Source organism: Triticum urartu, chromosome 2 (genome assembly GCF_003073215.2).
Source record: "Triticum urartu cultivar G1812 chromosome 2, Tu2.1, whole genome shotgun sequence".
Lineage (NCBI taxonomy): Eukaryota > Viridiplantae > Streptophyta > Magnoliopsida > Poales > Poaceae > Triticum > Triticum urartu.
This window is the reverse complement of record NC_053023.1, coordinates 693,428,054-693,444,792: the sequence shown is the minus strand read 5'-3', so window position 1 is coordinate 693,444,792 and position 16,739 is coordinate 693,428,054. Positions and strand designations below refer to the sequence as shown.

The 16,739-nt window shown below is 49.6% G+C and overlaps 1 pseudogene; it reads right to left on the bottom strand.

Annotated features, from left to right (window-relative positions):
- Positions 1 to 16,739, bottom strand: part of LOC125537954 — a 64,758-nt pseudogene that overhangs the window by 9,848 nt on the left and 38,171 nt on the right.

Below are 16,739 nucleotides of genomic sequence, written 5' to 3'. Positions count from 1 at the left end.
TGGCCAAAGGATATAGTTCGGCTGTCCGGAGACCTCCTAATCTAGGACTCCCTCAGTAGCCCCTGAACCAGGCTTCAATGACGATGAGTCCGGCGCGCAGTGTTGTCTTTGGCATTGCAAGGCGGGTTCCTCCTCCGAATACACCATGGAAGAGTTTGAATACAAGGACAGTGTTCGACCCCTGCAAAATAAGTTCCACATACCACCATAGAGAGAGAGTAATATTTCCACAAATCTAATCTACTGACACGTTTTGACAGCATGACATCACGCCATGGCCCGGTCATTATTCGAACCGTTTTTTCTCAACCAGCTCCGAACATAGCGCGAGGCGGTTTTCTTGACATGTCTTGTCAAAGTAGAGATCGTGCCCCCCTTATCACGGGATTCTCATCAATACAAACGTGGGTAACCCAACCGTGCCTGTTGGTATGACTCCTAGATCTTAGGCAAGTCCCAAACGGCCACGAGGAGGACGCCTGATATTCACCCTCTTTATAAAGGGAACAAGGCTCTTTCTTTTTTCCCTCCCGTGCTCAATCGAATCCTTCCTCCGCCTCGAGTTCTAACACCCAAAGCTCAGGTCAGGTGCTTCGGACCTTATGTCCGAATCCAACCTTCAAGGTCGGTGGATGCCTTCCTCCATCACAAAGGAGGACATCAAGAAGTTGAGAGAGGCCAGATATCTGACCGCCAAAATTTCGCATAGGCTGCCCGCCCGAGGGCAGGTCGTCCCTACTCCCGAACCCAACGAGAGCGTTGTGTTCATCTCCCAGTTCCTCCGAGGACTAGGCCTCGCTCTGGATCCCTTTGTTAGGGGTCTTATGTTCTATTATGGGCTGGATTTTCACGATCTGGCCCCAGATTCCCTTCTTCACATCTCGTCATTTATTGTTGTATGTGAGGCCTTCCTCCGCATTACCCCTCACTTCGACCTGTGGCTCAAGACCTTCGATGTGAAGCCGAAGATGATCGAGGGGCAGCATGCAGCGTGCGGAGGTGCTTTAATAAGCAAAATCGCTGACGCTCCATGGCCAGAGGGTTCCTTCCCAGAGGTGTCCGGATTGTGGCAGCGGGGGTAGTTTTACGTCACAACTCCCCAAAGTGCCAAGTGGGTAGCTGCCCCCACCTTTCGCTTGGGCCCCCCACCACAACTGATGCCATGGATCAGCAGGGGGCTGAGCTGGGGTCCAGCAAAGGACGTGCCAATACTGCGGAGCCGCATCCGAGATCTCTTTGAGAGAGATTTCAGTCTGGTTATGGTAATGCAAGTTATGCTAGTTCATCGAATCCAGCCTTGCAAACGCCGGCCCCTCTGCATGTGGGAATTCAACCCGGAAGGACCGCGAGCTATTCAACATTTCCTCTGCATAACGCTCGAAGAGATGTACAAATCGTTCTTCGGACCCCAAATAGAGTGTCCGAACACCACCGAGGACGTGGGTCTGAGCTGCAACCACCCCGCTGCCCAAGTAAGTAATCCCATGTCGAACCTACTGTCCTTTTATTTATCATGGCATCATTCTAAAGAGCAGCTTTTTGACCAGGATTGGATAACAAAGGCGATGATGATCAGGTGTTTGGCCCCCCTTTGTGAGGGCTTGGACAATCTGGTACTGGACAAGATGCTCGAGCCGACGCCTTATCCAGTGCCTTCAAAGGAAGATGATGGGGGGGGGGGAATAAAGAGGGCGAAAGCGGGCCTCACTCGCTACTTATTCCAGCCGGGGGAATGAGCACCTTCGCAGGACAATCAAAGGGAAGAATCTGACATTCTCTCTCCCCGGGGAAGGAAGAGGACTACCTCTGAAGATCCGGAAACTAAGGTTTCCAAACGGGAGAATAAATCTTCATCAGAGGGTCCTGCCTCGGAGGGTATTCTTGCCGCACAATGTCCGCGCGGGGATCATCCCTCTACCGAGATGTAAGTAATCGAAAAGTACTTAATAGTGGAAACATCCTACCTTGCTTCCGAAGACAATAACCGATGCTTATAAATTGTAGTCCGGATCGTAGCCCTTCTCGACAGAGTTCATCTTCGGGGGATCTTCTTCCGGAGATGGAGAGCGAAACGCCTCCCCCGGACACCCCGCCTCATGAAGCGGGCGACCTTGAAGTGTCGTCGCGAAGGGTATCTCCGGATCCACTAAGGCCAGAGGATAACCCTTTGGCTACCCGGAATCCCCAGTATCCAGCTCCTAAGGAGAGCGACAGCAAGGGTCCGTACAGTGTGTGGTCGGACGCGCTGAAGGATCTTCTGGGGCAAGCGACCGTCTCGGAAGCGCATCGTACGCTAATGGGTACGGTAATTGAAAGGATTTCATCCGCTAAAAGCGGTTTGCATGAAGCCTTTATGAGTCTGCTGAAAGGCTTCGGGGTACGTGAAATAATGTATGTTTTTAACAGTACCGCACACGTTAGGTATGCCCTATGCAGATAGTAGCCCCTGAGACTCTGGTTGTCGTCAAAAACGGCGGCAAACAGAGGATCATAGTCCCAGGCAATAACCAGACCACCATTATGTGCAGGTGGCTGAAGCTCCGGTGGCTAGCCGGACTGATGGGTTTGCCGAGCTAAAGCGGCAACTTGATGCGGCAGATGCCGACATCGTGCTTGTCAACAAGCGGCTTGCCGAGGCACATGGTGAGTGATTTCTCAGGTGATCGTCACATAATAAGAGTAGCATGATGCCAGTATCTTTAATATGTTGTGACTGCAGATGGAGCTGCCACCGTGGAGACCCTTCGGGCGGAGCTTGCCCGAGCCAAGGAGCAAGCAAGGAGTAGGAATGCGGCCGCTCTAAAGGCGGCCGAAGAGTTAAGAGCCGAACAGGCCGCGCATTGCGAGAGCAAGGAAAAAATAGCCAAGATGGCTATAGAGTTAAAAGATGCCACTGACCGTTACCAGCTTCTTGAAGAAGAAAACCGGGCGAAGGCGACGGACCTGGAGAAGGCCCTGGTGGCTGCCAAGGAAGCCCGCTCCAAAATTAGAGCGACGAAGGAGGAGCTGAATCAAGTTGCAGATATCGTGTCTGGGAAGCCCTTCTTGTTGCGGACTAAGTTCGGAGATCCGAAGTATGCTCCTCTGGACCGGCTATGGAGTTCTGCGGACGCCTACATGGATTTGGCTGCAAGTGCTGCTGATGCGGCCGAGTACTTCAAGGATCAGAAAGGTCCCGAAGTGGAAAAAGCTGTTTTGGTCACAGTTTCACGCTCCAATCCGTCCGCTGCTGTTGAATGAGCGATTGGCCGAGAGGGCCGAGCTCCATAGGTTGTCCGGACTTGCCATGAGGTCCGTTGTGGATCACCTGTGGCCGGGAGGGCCAAGGCCGAATAGCTACTTTAGTTTAGTGCAACAATTCCTTGGTGTTGTGCCACACATCGATGCTGTAAAGAGATCGGCGTGCATAGAGGGTGCGCAGATGGCCCTTGCCCGTGTCAAGACATACTGGGCGGAGATGGAGGCCACCACTGTTGCGACACAGGGTTCGACCGTAGGCCGAGTGGCTGCCGAGCACTACTTTGAAAAAGCTCTTGAAGGCGCTCGTTCGATAGAGGCTCAGTGCTCGAAGAATATTATGTTCTAGTGACATGTATTCCCATTGTAAAAACAATGTTTTACTAAATTATCAAGGCTGTATTTATACTTTTGCCCGAAAGTACTATGATGCCTGCTGTGCGGCCGTTTATGTATATATGTATATAACCTGAAAGTTTGCAGTCGTCGGCTTTCGCCCCCACGCATATAATGCGGGGTGTTTGCAGAAAATGCGTATCCACACTTGATCCAACGTCGTGGTCCGTTAAGGAGGTGATAGCACAGCGAACGAGGCAATCGGACTATATTGCTTTAACACTTTCACTTAGCCATAGGAGTTTGATGGTGGGGCTACTATATAGCCCCTGGTACTTCTGCGCTCGTCTGAATATGAGGCGTGTATGTACATGATCGGGAAACAGTCCTTCGTTAATGCGGAGGAATCCCGAAGATTCCGATGAGTCATCGAGTGGTTGACCAGTCTCTCGCTATATCATGACAGTCAATTTTTGGCTTTCTCTACTGAGGTGCTCATTCGGATGAACCAGGGCACAATCACAGTAGTTCTCCCAGTGCTACCTTAGCCGATATAACGGAACGTAAGGTACCAAAATGTGAGAGCCGGGCAAACCCAACATGTGACCAAAGACATGATTCGGAGCTGATGCATATAGGGCCAAACTTGCGATGCCGAACACTCCCTAAGGTGTTCGGTCTTTATAACATATACCGGGCTAAACAATGCCCTTAATAAGAAACCCCATGTGTCCAGGTACGTGCAAAATCCTGACGTGGCCACATGCCAATAACGTCAGCATACTTCTCGGTTGTGTGGAGTATCCGGAGCATGTGAGCAACAAGAGACAGTAAAAAAGGTTTACGCAGGGTCTTAATCTAAAAGGGAACCTTTGGGTGAGTCCCTGCTGCACATCTGCGCATGTGTCTCCGTTGTGCCGTGTCCTGTACGGGTGTAGCACGATTGTCATCTGCAAAAGGAAAGAACTTAGGTGAAAGTTGCCGTGCCAAAAAGAAGAATTGGTTATTATCAATGAACTATCAAAATTCAAGAGAAGCCAAGTTGAGCCGGGCTGGCCCTGATTACACGCGGGAAGCCCCTGGTATCGTTTATGAGGGTTTGATATTCAAACCAATCTCATGTATATATGATGGAACACCAGATTCGTTTGACCGTGTCCGTGGTCTTGACGACCTGCCATTTTCCTGGTTGGTGAGGTCGTTAGTTTGTGGCTGCTAGAGCCACCGCATCCTCTCCTGTACGTGGGAAACGTTCGGTATTTCCGCTAACTGAGATGATGCCACGTGGACTGGGCATCTTAAGCTTGAGAAAAGCATAATGCGGTATTGCGTTAAAACGAGCGAAAGCCGTTCTTCCGAGTAGTGCTTGATAGCCACTTCGGAATGGGGCGATGTGAAAAGTTAACGTTTCGCTTCGAAAGTTATCAGGAGAACCGAATTCCACCTCTAGTAGTAGAGAGCCCGTACAGCGGGACTCTTGGTCCGGTAGTACTCCCTTGAAGGTAGTATTACTGTGGCTTATTTGTGTCGGGTCTATCCCCATTTTGCGGACTGTGTCCTGATATATCAGATTTAGATCACTGCCGTCATCCATGAGGACTCGTGTTAAATGGTACCCATTTATTATTGGGTCTAACACCAAGGCCGTCAGTCCTTTGTGCCGGATATTTGTCTCGTGATCCCTACGATCAAAAGTGATCGGGTAGGCCAACCTAGGGGTGACGGGCTCTATGGCGCGTGTGCCTCGGAGTGCATGCTTGCTTCTCCTCTTTGTCACATGGATCACGTTTACTGTTTTAACCTCTGGTGGTGTAACGCCCTCGATGCGGCTATATCTCCTACGTGTCGAAGCACGACTTAGAGGCATAACCGCATTAAAAGCAATGTCGCAAGTAAGGTAATCTTCACAACAACCCATGTAATATATAAAAGGGGAAAGGATACATAGTTAGCTTACACTCGCCACGTCACACAAATACATGAATAACATTACGATCATCCAATACACTCATGGTCCGACTACGGTACCAAAATATAAGATCAACCCCCACATGGGACACGGACCCCGATCGCCCCAACTGGGCACCACTACTGATCATCTGGGAAAGACACATAGTAACGACGAGAGTCTTCATCGAACTCCCACTTGAGCTCAAGCGCATCATCTGGAACGGTATCATCGGTCCCTGCATCTGGTTTGGAAGTAATCTGTGAGTCACGGGGACTCAGCAATCTTGCACCCTCGCGATCAAGACTATTTAAGCTTATAGGTAAGGCAAGGTAATATGTGGAGCTGCAGCGAGCGACTAGCATATATGGTGGCTATCCTGTTCGCAACAGAGAGCGAGAAGAGAAGGCAAAGCACGAACGAAGAACTATGATCAAGAAGTGATCCTAGAACAACCTACGTCAAGCATTACTCCAACACCGTGTTCACTTCCCGAACTTCGCCGAGAAGAGACCATCACGGTTACACACGCGGTTGATTCATTTTAATTAAGTTAAGTTCCATGTTATCTACAACCGGACATTAACAAATTCCCATCTGCCCATAATCGCGGGCACAACTTTCAAAAGTTCAAATCCCTGCAGGGGAGTCCCAACTTAGCCCATCACAAGCTCTCATGGTCAACGAAGGATATTCCTTCTCCCGAGACATTCCGATCAGACTCGGCATCCCGGTTTTACAAGACATCCTTGACAATGGTAAAACAAGTCTAGCAACACCGCCCGAATGTGCCGACAAATCCCGATAGGAGCTGCACATATCTCGTTCTCAGGGCACACTCGGATAAGCAATCCATACAACTAAAACCAGTCCTCGAGTTTCCCCGAGGTGGCGCTGCAAGGGGCTCTAGTTTGGACCAACACTCAAAGGAGCACTGGCCCGGGGGGGGGGGGTTTAAATAAAGATGACTGTAACACCCCGGATGTAACTTTCCCAATTTGTACTCCAACTCTTGCCGTTTCCGGTCTTAAGTTATTTTATTTTCTCGGGTTCGGGTCTTTGTCTCCGTGTGTTGCTATCGTTGTCATGCATCTCATATCATGTCATCATGTGCATTGCATTTGCATACGTGTTCATCCCATGCATTCGAGCATTTTCCCCGTTGTTCGTTTTGCATTCCGGCGCTTCGTTCTCCTCCGGTGGTCATTTCTACCTTTCTTTCGTGTGTGGGGATTAAACATTTCCGGATTGGATTGAGACTTGCCAAGCGGCTTTGGTTTACTACCGGTAGACCGCCTGTCAAGTTTCGTATCATTTGGACTTCGTTTGATGCTCCAACGGTTAACCAAGGGACCGAAAAGGCCTCGTGTATGTTGTAGCTCAACACCCCTCCAAGTTGGCCCAAACCCCACCTAAACCTGCTCCATCATCTAGAGCGTTTGATCACGATCGCGTGGCCGAAAACCGCACCTCATTTGGACTCTCCTAACTCCTTCTATGCCTATATATACCCCCCATTCCAAATCTCGGATCTCCTCTCTCTAACCCTAAAAGAAACTGCTCCCCTCGCCGCCGGACGTGTTCGAATCGGGCTGGACACGTCCGCCCAGCCCCGCCGCTGCCACGTGTCGCCATGCTACTCGCCACCGCCCGGTCCCCAGATCGCCGCGCTGCCCGGGCCCGGAAGCCCATCACCGGCCCCCGCGGCCCAGTCCCGCGCCCCGCCGCCGGATCCTTCCTGCGCCGCTTCTTCCCCGACGCCGTCGCCTGCTCCGCCCGCCACCTCGCCAGTGTGGCGCCGGCCGCCACGCCCGCCTTTGCCGCCGCCGTACAGCGCCTCGCCGCCCCTGCCGTGGGAGCCCGCCGCCGAGGAGCGCCGCCCGTGCCGGCCGACCTTCCTCTCCGGCGACCGGACCCGCACCTCCCCTCGTCAAGTCCGACGAGCCCGAGCTCCTCCGGTGAACAGTCCGGCCAGCCAACCTCGGTTCCCGTGCGCCGATCTGGATCCAGATCCGGTGAACAGTAAACCCTAGGTCGTTTTTTCTTCTAAGTCCCTAAATTTTCAGATCCATGTGCTCCTGTTCATTGCATCGTATCTCCTCATCTATAGCTCCGTTTGGGCTTATAGCATATCAAAATGTTCGTCTCAGAGAGTACATCATTTCATTCCATTGCATCATTTTCATTTGAGTTCATCTTGATACCCGAAATGTTGTTAGAAAGAGGCTACTTGAGATAATTGTCAGATCTGCTACTCCATTTAGACATTTGTCATTTTTGCCATGATTATTGTGTGCATGATATGCCCTGATGCTCTACATATGTTTGGTTAAGAGTTTTGTCATCTTTCCAGAGGTGCAACCCATGTATTTTTGTGATGTGTGTGGTGACTAGCACAAGCTTGCCAAGTGAGGCACTTGGTAATTCTGTTTTCAGGGACCTAGCATTTCCACTAAGTCCTTGAGCTGTTTATCTCATGATGCCATATGTTCATGTTGTGTCCTAGTGATCCGTGCCTCTTTTGAGGATAATCAGTAAGGATGTTTTATTAATATTGTAGTGCTCTATCCATCCATGTCTTTGTTTGCAATTATGGAGCACCCTAGCTTGAGTCAATCGAGCTCTACTTTTGCTACTTTGTGAATCTGGGCAGATTGTCAACTTGTTTGCAATTTTGCCGATGTTGTTGTAGTTGATCCGTGCATGCTATGCTATTGTTCTTGCCATGTCTAGCTTGCATTTTGTGTGTTATAGATAGATGTATTCTTAGCTTATCATGACTTGCACCGTAGTGAGTGCATCGAGCTCGTGAACATGCCTACTTGAGTTATGTTTCAGCATGTGCCAGTTTTCACTAAGTCTGAAAACTGATTATGGTTTTGCTATGTTCACATGCTTGCTAATATGTTTTCTGATCCCTTTTGGCTCAAGGTCACTAAGGGACTTTTGTTAAGCTTTTTGAGTAGCTTCATGCCATGTCTTACTTTGTCATGTTCAGGTCCTGTAGCATGTAGTTTTGTTGCTCTAAAGAGTGCCACCTGATCTGAAATTTCAGACAAGTGTTAATTTCACGAAGTCTGAGATCTGTTTACCATATGCATTTTTGCCATGCTTGTTTGAACCTGTTAATGGGTGAATTGGTCGTAGCTTAGTGCTAGACTTTTGTTAAACATCTTGAATGCCTCCCTGCCATGTATTTTGATGTCATGTTTGGGTGCTGTAGCATGTTCATCTCATTGCATTTAGATGACTACTTGCTGTAAATCGCAGACCGGTGTCATATTTGAATCGCTTGCCATTTCCAAACCGTAACTTCGATTCCGGCGTTCTTTATATCGTTTTCAAGCGATTTCATCTCATCTTTCCAGTGGCACACTTGGATTTCCAAGTTGAGGCCAGGTTCATGCATTTCCTGTCACATCTTGCATATGCATCCCGCATCGCATCCCGCATAGCATACCATGTTTGCATCTTATTGTTTGAGCTTGCACGTGGTTGATTGTATCCCGTTTGTTCGTTTGTCTTGTTTGGATAGAGCCGGGAGACGAGTTCGCTAACGAGGAGCCCGTTGAGTTTGCTTTCGAGGATCCAGTCAACTCTGACAGCTTTGCAGGCAAGATAATCATACCCTCGAAATCACTACTATCTTTGCTATGCTAGTTTGCTTGCTCTTTTGCTATGCTAATGCTACGATACCTACCATTTGCTTTCAAGCCTCCCAAATTGCCATGTCAAACCTCTAACCCACCATGTCCTAACAAACCATTGATTGGCTATGTTACCGCTTTGCTCAGCCCCTCTTATAGCGTTACTAGTTGCAGGTGAAGATTGGAGACCGTTCCTTGTTGGAACATTTATTTACTTGTTGGGATATCATTATATTGCCATGTTATCTTAATGCATCTATATACTTGGTAAAGGGTGGAAGGCTCGGCCTCGCGCCTAGTGTTTTGTTCCACTCTTGCCGCCCTAGTTTCCGTCATATCGGTGTTATGTTCCCGGATTTTGCGTTCCTTACGCGGTTGGATTATAATGGGAACCCCTTGATAGTTTGCCTTGATTAAAGCTTTTCCAGCAATGCCCAACCTTGGTTTTACCATTTGCCACCTAGCCTCTTTTCCCTTGGGTTTCCGGAACCCGAGGGTCATCTTATTTAAACCCCCCCGGGCCAGTGCTCCTCTGAGTGTTGGTCCAAATAGAGCCACTTGCAGCGCCACCTCGGGGCAACTCGAGGGTTGGTTTTAGTTGTACATAGTGTTAATCTGAGTGTGCCCTGAGAAAGAGATATGTGTAGCTCCTATCGGGTTTTGTCGGCACATTCGGGTGGTGTTGCTGGATTAGTTTTAACCTGTCGAAGTGTCTTGAAGAACCGAGGTACCGAGTCTGATAGGAACGTTTCGGGAGGAGGTCTATTCCTTCGTTGACCGTGAGAGCTTGTCATGGGCTAAGTTGGGACTCCCCTGCAGGGATTTGAACTTTTGAAAGCCGTGCCCGCGGTTATGGGCAGATGGGAATTTGTTAATGTCCGGTTGTAGATAACTTGAACCTTAACTTCATTAAAATGAATCAACCGAGTGTGTTACCGTGATGGCCTCTTCTCGGCGGAGTCCGGGAAGTGGACACGGTGTTGGAGTAATGTTTGCGCAGGTTGTCTTCTAGTTTCTCGCTCGCGCTTTGCCTCCTCTTCTCGCTCTCTTTTGCGAATAGGTTAGCCACCTCATATGCTAGTCGCTTGCTGCAGCTCCACATATATTTATCTTACCCTACCTGTTAAGCTTAAATAGTCTTGATCGCGAGGGTGCGAGATTGCTGAGTCCCTGTGGCTCACAGATTACTATTACACCAGATGCAGGTCCAGATGATTCCGCTCCAGGTGACGCGCTCGAGCTCAAGTGGGAGTTCGACGAGGACTCTCAGCGATACTATGTTTCTTTTCCTGATGATCAGTAGTGGTGCCCAGTTGGGGGTGATCGGGACCATGTCGCTTGTTGGGTTGTCTTTCATTTTGGCGCCGTAGTCGGGCCATGAGTGTTTGGATGATGTATGTTATTTATGTACTTGATTGACGTGGCGAGTGTAAGCCAACTATGTTACCCCTTTTATTTATCTATATTACATGGGATGTTTGTGATGATTGCCTGACTTGTGACATATGCCTTCAATGCGATTATGTCTCTAAGTCGTGCCTCGACACGTGGGAGCTATAGTCGCATCGAGGGTGTTACAATGACCCTCGGGCTCCGGAAACCTAAGGGAAAAAGAGGCTAGGTGGAAAATGGTAAAACCAAGGTTGGGCATTGCTAGAGGAGTTTTATTCAAGGCGAACTGTCAAGGGGTTCCCATTATAACCCAACCGCGTAAGGAATGCAAAATCCGGGAACATAACACCGATATGACGGAAACTAGGGCGGCAAGAGTGGAACAAAACACTAGGAAAAAGGCCGAGCCTTCCACCCTTTACCAAGTATATAGGTGCATTAAGATAACAATATAATATGGTGATATCCCAACAATAAACAATGTTCCAACAAGGAACGATCTCCAATCTTCACCTGCAACTAGCAACGCTATAAGAGGGGCTGAGCAAAGCGGTAACATAGCCAATCAACGGTTTGCTAGGACATGGTGGGTTAGAGGTTTGACATGGCAATTTGGGAGGCATGATAAGCAAGTGGTAGGCATTGTAGCATAGGCATAGCAAAAGAGCGAGCATCTAGCAAGCAAAGATAGAAGTGATTTCGAGGGTATGATCATCTTGCCTGCAAAGTTGTCAGAGTTGACTTGATCCTCGTAAGCAAACTCAACGGGCTCCTCGTTCGTGAACTCGTCTCCCGGCTCTACCCAAACAAGACAAACAAGCAAAAGGAACACAATCAACCACGTGCAATGCTCAAACAACATGATGCAAACATGGTATGCTATGCGGGACGCGATATGTGATGCATATGCAAGATTTGATAAGGAATGATTGAACCTGGCCTCAACTTGGAAATCCAAGAGTTCCACTGGAAAGGTGAGGTGATTTCGGTTGAAATCGATATAAAGATCACCGGAATCGGATGCACGGTTTGGAAATGGCAAGCAAAACAAATATGGCACCGGTCTGCGATAATCAGCAAGTAGCCATCTAAATGCATCAAGATAAATATTCTACAGCACTCAAACATGACAACAAAATACATGGCAGTGATCCACTCATGATGCTTGACAAAAGATGAACAATGAGCTACGGCTAATTCATCCATTAACAGGTTCAAACAAGCATGGCAAAAATGCAAATGATAACAGGTTTCAGACTTAGTGAAATTAACACAAGTCTGGAATTTAACATCAGGTAGCACACTTTAGAGCATGAAAACTACATGCTACAGGAACTCAACATGGCAAAGCAAAGCATGCCGTGAAGCTACTCAAAGTACTTAACAAAAGTCCTTTAGTGACCTTGAGCCAAAAGGGATCAGAAAATATAATTGCAAGCATCTGAACATGGCAAAAACATAAACAGATCTCAGACTTAGTGAAAAACTGGAGCATGCAAAACAGTTAACGAGTAGGCATGTTCACGAGCTCGATGCACTCACTAAAGAGCATGGCATGACAAACTAAGCATACACCCATCAAGAATACATGGCATAGAAGCTAGACATGGCAAGAACAACAACATAGCATGCACGGATAAATAGCAACATCCTCGGCAAAATTGCTAACAAGTCAACAATCTGCCAGGCTTCACGAAATAGGAAAAGTAGAGCTCGATTGACTCAAGCGAGGGTGCTCCATAAATGCAAACAAAGACATGGATGGATAGAGCACCACAATGTTAATAAATCATCCTTACTGATCATCCTCAAAAGAGGCACGGATCACTAGGAAACAACATGAACATATGGCATAATGACAAAATCAGGACAAGTCCCTGAAATCAGCATTACCGAATACGCTACTTTGCAAGCTTGTGCTAGTCACCACACATATCGCAAAAATACATGGTAAGCACCTCTGTAAAGATGGCATGGCATATAACAAAACACATGTGGAGATCAGGAGCATATCATGCACACATTAATCATGGAAAAAATGACAAATATCTATTTGATGAAACAAATCTGCCAAGTTTATCACATAGCCCTCTTCCAACAGCATTTAGGGCATCAAGATGAGCTCAAATGAAAATGATGCAATGAGATGAAATGATGTACTCTTTGAGGTGAACATTTTGATATGCTACACGCGTAAATCGGAGCTACAGATGCAGAGATACGACATGCCAAAGTTTGCAAAATAATTAGGGTTTGAGGGCAAAAGTCAACCGAGTCTCCAGATCCAGATCTGGCCGGGCGCGGATCCCAAGGTTCACCGGAGTACACTGTTCACAGGAGAGAAGAGGGAGGCGGCCAGAGATGAGGGAGCTCGTCGGAGCAGTGGAAGGAACTCGCCGGCCTTGCGGGCGAGGACGATGGCGGCGGTGGCGGCGCCGGCCTCGGGCGGCGCGGCGGAGGCGAGCGCCGGCAGTTGAGGAGGCGGCGGCCGTGGTCGTCGATGCCGGCGATGGCGCGCGACGGCTCCGGGCGGCCGGTCGCGGGGAAGAAGAACGGCGGGCGGGGGCGAGTGGCTTCGGGCGAGGGATGGCGGCGGCGGGCGCGCGCGGGCCTGGAGGGCCCTTCCTGGGCTCTCCGGGCCGGCGATGTGGGGCGGCGTGCGGGCGAGTCGTGGCGCGACATGTGGCGGCTGGGAGGCAGATCGGACATGTCCGACCGGAATTAGACACGTCTGGCGCGGCGCGAGGGAAAAACCTAGGGTTTGGAAGGAGGGGATCCGGGATTTTTCATGGGGGATCTATTTATAGGCATAGAGGGAGCTAGGAAGCTCCAAATGGAGTGCGGTTTTCGGCCACGCGATCGTGATCGAACGCTCTAGACGATGGGAGAGCTTTTGGTGGGTTATGGGCCAAATTGGAAGGGTGTTGGGCTGCAACACAAACGAGGCCTTCTCGGTCCATCGGTTAACTGTTGGAGTATCAAACGAAGTCCAAATGGCACGAAACTTGACAGGCGGTCTACGGTAGTAAACCAAGGCCGCTTGGCAAGTCTCGGTCCAATCCGGAAATGTTTAACCCCCACACACGAAAGGAGGTAGAAAGGGGCACCTGAGGAGATAGGAGCGCCAGAATGCAAAACGGACAACGGGGAAAATGCTCGGATGCATGAGACGAACACGTGTGCAAATGCAATGCTCATGATGACATGATATGAGATGCATGACAAAGGCAACGACACACGAAGACAAAAACCCGAACCCTAGGAAAATAAAATAACTTAGCGCCGAAAACGGCAAGAGTTGGGATACATATAAGGTAAATTACATCCAGGGTGTTACAGGTGGGAACTTTTTCTGTCCTCCGGCGCTTTGCTGGCGAGGCTCATCCTCGTCTTTGCTTTGTGTCTCTTCCCCTTTGTGTTCGGCGTTTAGCTTACCGGACTGCTTGAAGACCCAACATTCTCTGTGGGTATGATTTGCAGGTTTGTCTGGGGTGTCGTGAATCTGACAGAGTTTGTCAAGAATTTTGTTTAGGCCAGATTGTCCTTCTCTGCTGCCTTTGAAAGGCTTTTTCCGCTGACCTAGATGGGATCCCCTGAATCCGGCGTTTACCACCGTGTTATCTGGGCTACCTTATTTATTTCGATGCTTGTTTTTGTTGCGTCGTGGTTTACCATTGCCATCCCTGACTTCGGATGTGCTTGGGTCGCTGGTGCTGTTACGGGACAACCAGCTGTCCTTGCCCGCACAAAAGAGGGTCATGAGGCTTGTTACGGCTGCCATTGTTCTCGGTTTTTCTTAACCGAGGTGTCTGGCGAGCCATTCGTCTCGAACGTTGTGTTTAAAAGCTGCAAAGGCTTCGGCGTCCGGACAGTCGACGATTTGGTTCTTCTTGGTGAGGAACCTGTTCCAAAGCTTTCGGGCGGACTCTTTGGACTGTTGGATTATATGACTTAAATCGTCTGCATCCGGAGGTCGGACATAAGTCCCTTGAAAATTGGCCCGAAAAGCGTCCTCGAGCTCCTCCCAACTTCCAATTGAGTTTTTGGGGAGGCTTTTCAGCCAGTGCCGAGCTGGCCCTTTAAGCTTGAGGGGCAAGTATTTAATGGCATGGAGATCGTCTCCACGAGCCATATGAATATGGAGGATGAAGTCCTCTATCCAGACTCCAGGGTTTGTGGTCCCATCGTACGCCTCTATGTTCACCGGTTTGAATCCCTCTGGGGATTCGTGATCCAGCACCTCATCGGTGAAACATAAGGGGTGTGCGGCACCCCTGTATTGGGATGCGCCATGGTGTTCGGACGGTTGTAGTATTCGGTGTTGGTTTTGTACCGTAGCGCACTTCCTAGATCCATAGATGGATCTGGTCGCGCCGGATTTTTGACGCAAGTTCTCACATAGATCGTGTGTTGACTTATGCGTGACTTTGTTAGCCGCTCTATCGCGTTCACAAGGTGGTGGATCCGGCCGGTTGGCCGTATCACTCTTCGGCTGTATGGGCTCTAAGGCCTCATCGTCAAATTCCGGTAATAGCTTGCGCTTTGGATAGCTATTTTTATGGTAACTTCCACCATACTTTGTTACTTTGTTCCACTTGTTGTTGAGCGTATCTTGTGCGACCTTGAGCCTTTTGATTCTGTTTCTTCAGGCTCCTCGCTGTGGCAATAAGCCTTCTGCGGAGGTTTTCTTGCTCCAAGTGCGTTTCCGGGATGATGTGTGCATCTTTGTTCGGACTGTTTTCTTCCATAGACGGGGTTTGATGAGGCTTATCCTTGGCATCGTCATGTTCGGACGTCGGATCCGTACTATGTTTGCAGTTTGCATCTTGATCGTGCTCTGCCACCGGGGTGGTGCAGTCGTCGTTTCTTCTAGAGTCGACCGGACTGTTATTTCCTCTTGCGCTGTTATCGCTATTTTTGCTATGGCGGGACTTAGAGTGGCGCCGCTGACGTCGACGCCTGGGTTGCTTGGAGGGGGCATCCTCCGCTGTCTCTTTGCCATTACCCTCTCTGGGTGTATCCACCATCTATACGTCATGTGATGAAGTGGCGGTCCAGCGCCCTGTGGGCGGTGGTTCCTGTTCGTCTCCTGCATCGTCGTCCATACTGTCGATGTCTTCGGAGTCGAAGTCGAGAATGTCGGTTAAGTCGTCGACAGTGGCTACTAAGTGGGTGGTGGGTGGGCAGCGAATTTCTTTGTCGTCCGCATCCCATTCTAGCCGGACATAGTTCGGCCAAGGTTCTCCTGATAGGGAGAGAGACCTTAATGAATTTAGCACATCTCCGAAAGGTGAGTGCTGAAAGATATCCGCGGAGGTGAACTCCATGATCGGCGCCCCATCGGATTCGACAGGCACGGATGTAGGCGGCTCGGAGTCCGTGGCCGGGGATAAATCCAGTGGTTCGACGACGCGGCTCTCGAAAGGTGTGAAGTCAGTATCTGGCTCTATCGCCACTGAGAGTGCAGCCTCCACGGCGGGGTTTATCCCTCCGTTCTCGGATGGCGCGATTTGCTCCGGATTAATGGCCGGAGTAGCTGCGGATGCGATCTCCCGAACACTGTCCGACGACAGAGTTACTGTCCGACGACAGAGTTACGTCTTGCTCATCGCGACTGTGCGGCGCGTCCGGCATGGGCTCGAATCCGTCGAAGATCAAGTCTCCGCGGATGTCGGCCGTGTAGTTCAAGTTTCCAAATCTGACCTGATGGCCAGGGGCGTAGCTCTCGATCTGCTCCAGATGGCCAAGCGAATTGGCCCGCAGTGCGACGCCGCTGAATACGAAGATCTGTCCGGGAAGGAAAGCCTCACCCTGGATCGCATCGCTAGTGATGATCGAAGGATCCATCAAGCCTTATGGTGACGACATAGTGGAACTCTCAATGAAAGCACCAATGTCGGTGTCAAAACCGGCGGATCTCGGGTAGGGGGTCCCGAACTGTGCATCTAAGGCGGATGGTAACAGGAGGCAGGGGACACGATGTTTACCCAGGTTCGGGCCCTCTTGATGGAGGTAATACCCTACGTCCTGCTTGATTGTTCTTGATGATATGAGTATTACAAGAGTTGATCTACCACGAGATCAAAGAGGCTAAACCCTATAAGCTAGCCTATGGTATGATTGTATGTTGTCCTATGGACTAAAACCCTCCGGTTTATATAGACACCGGAGGGGGCTAG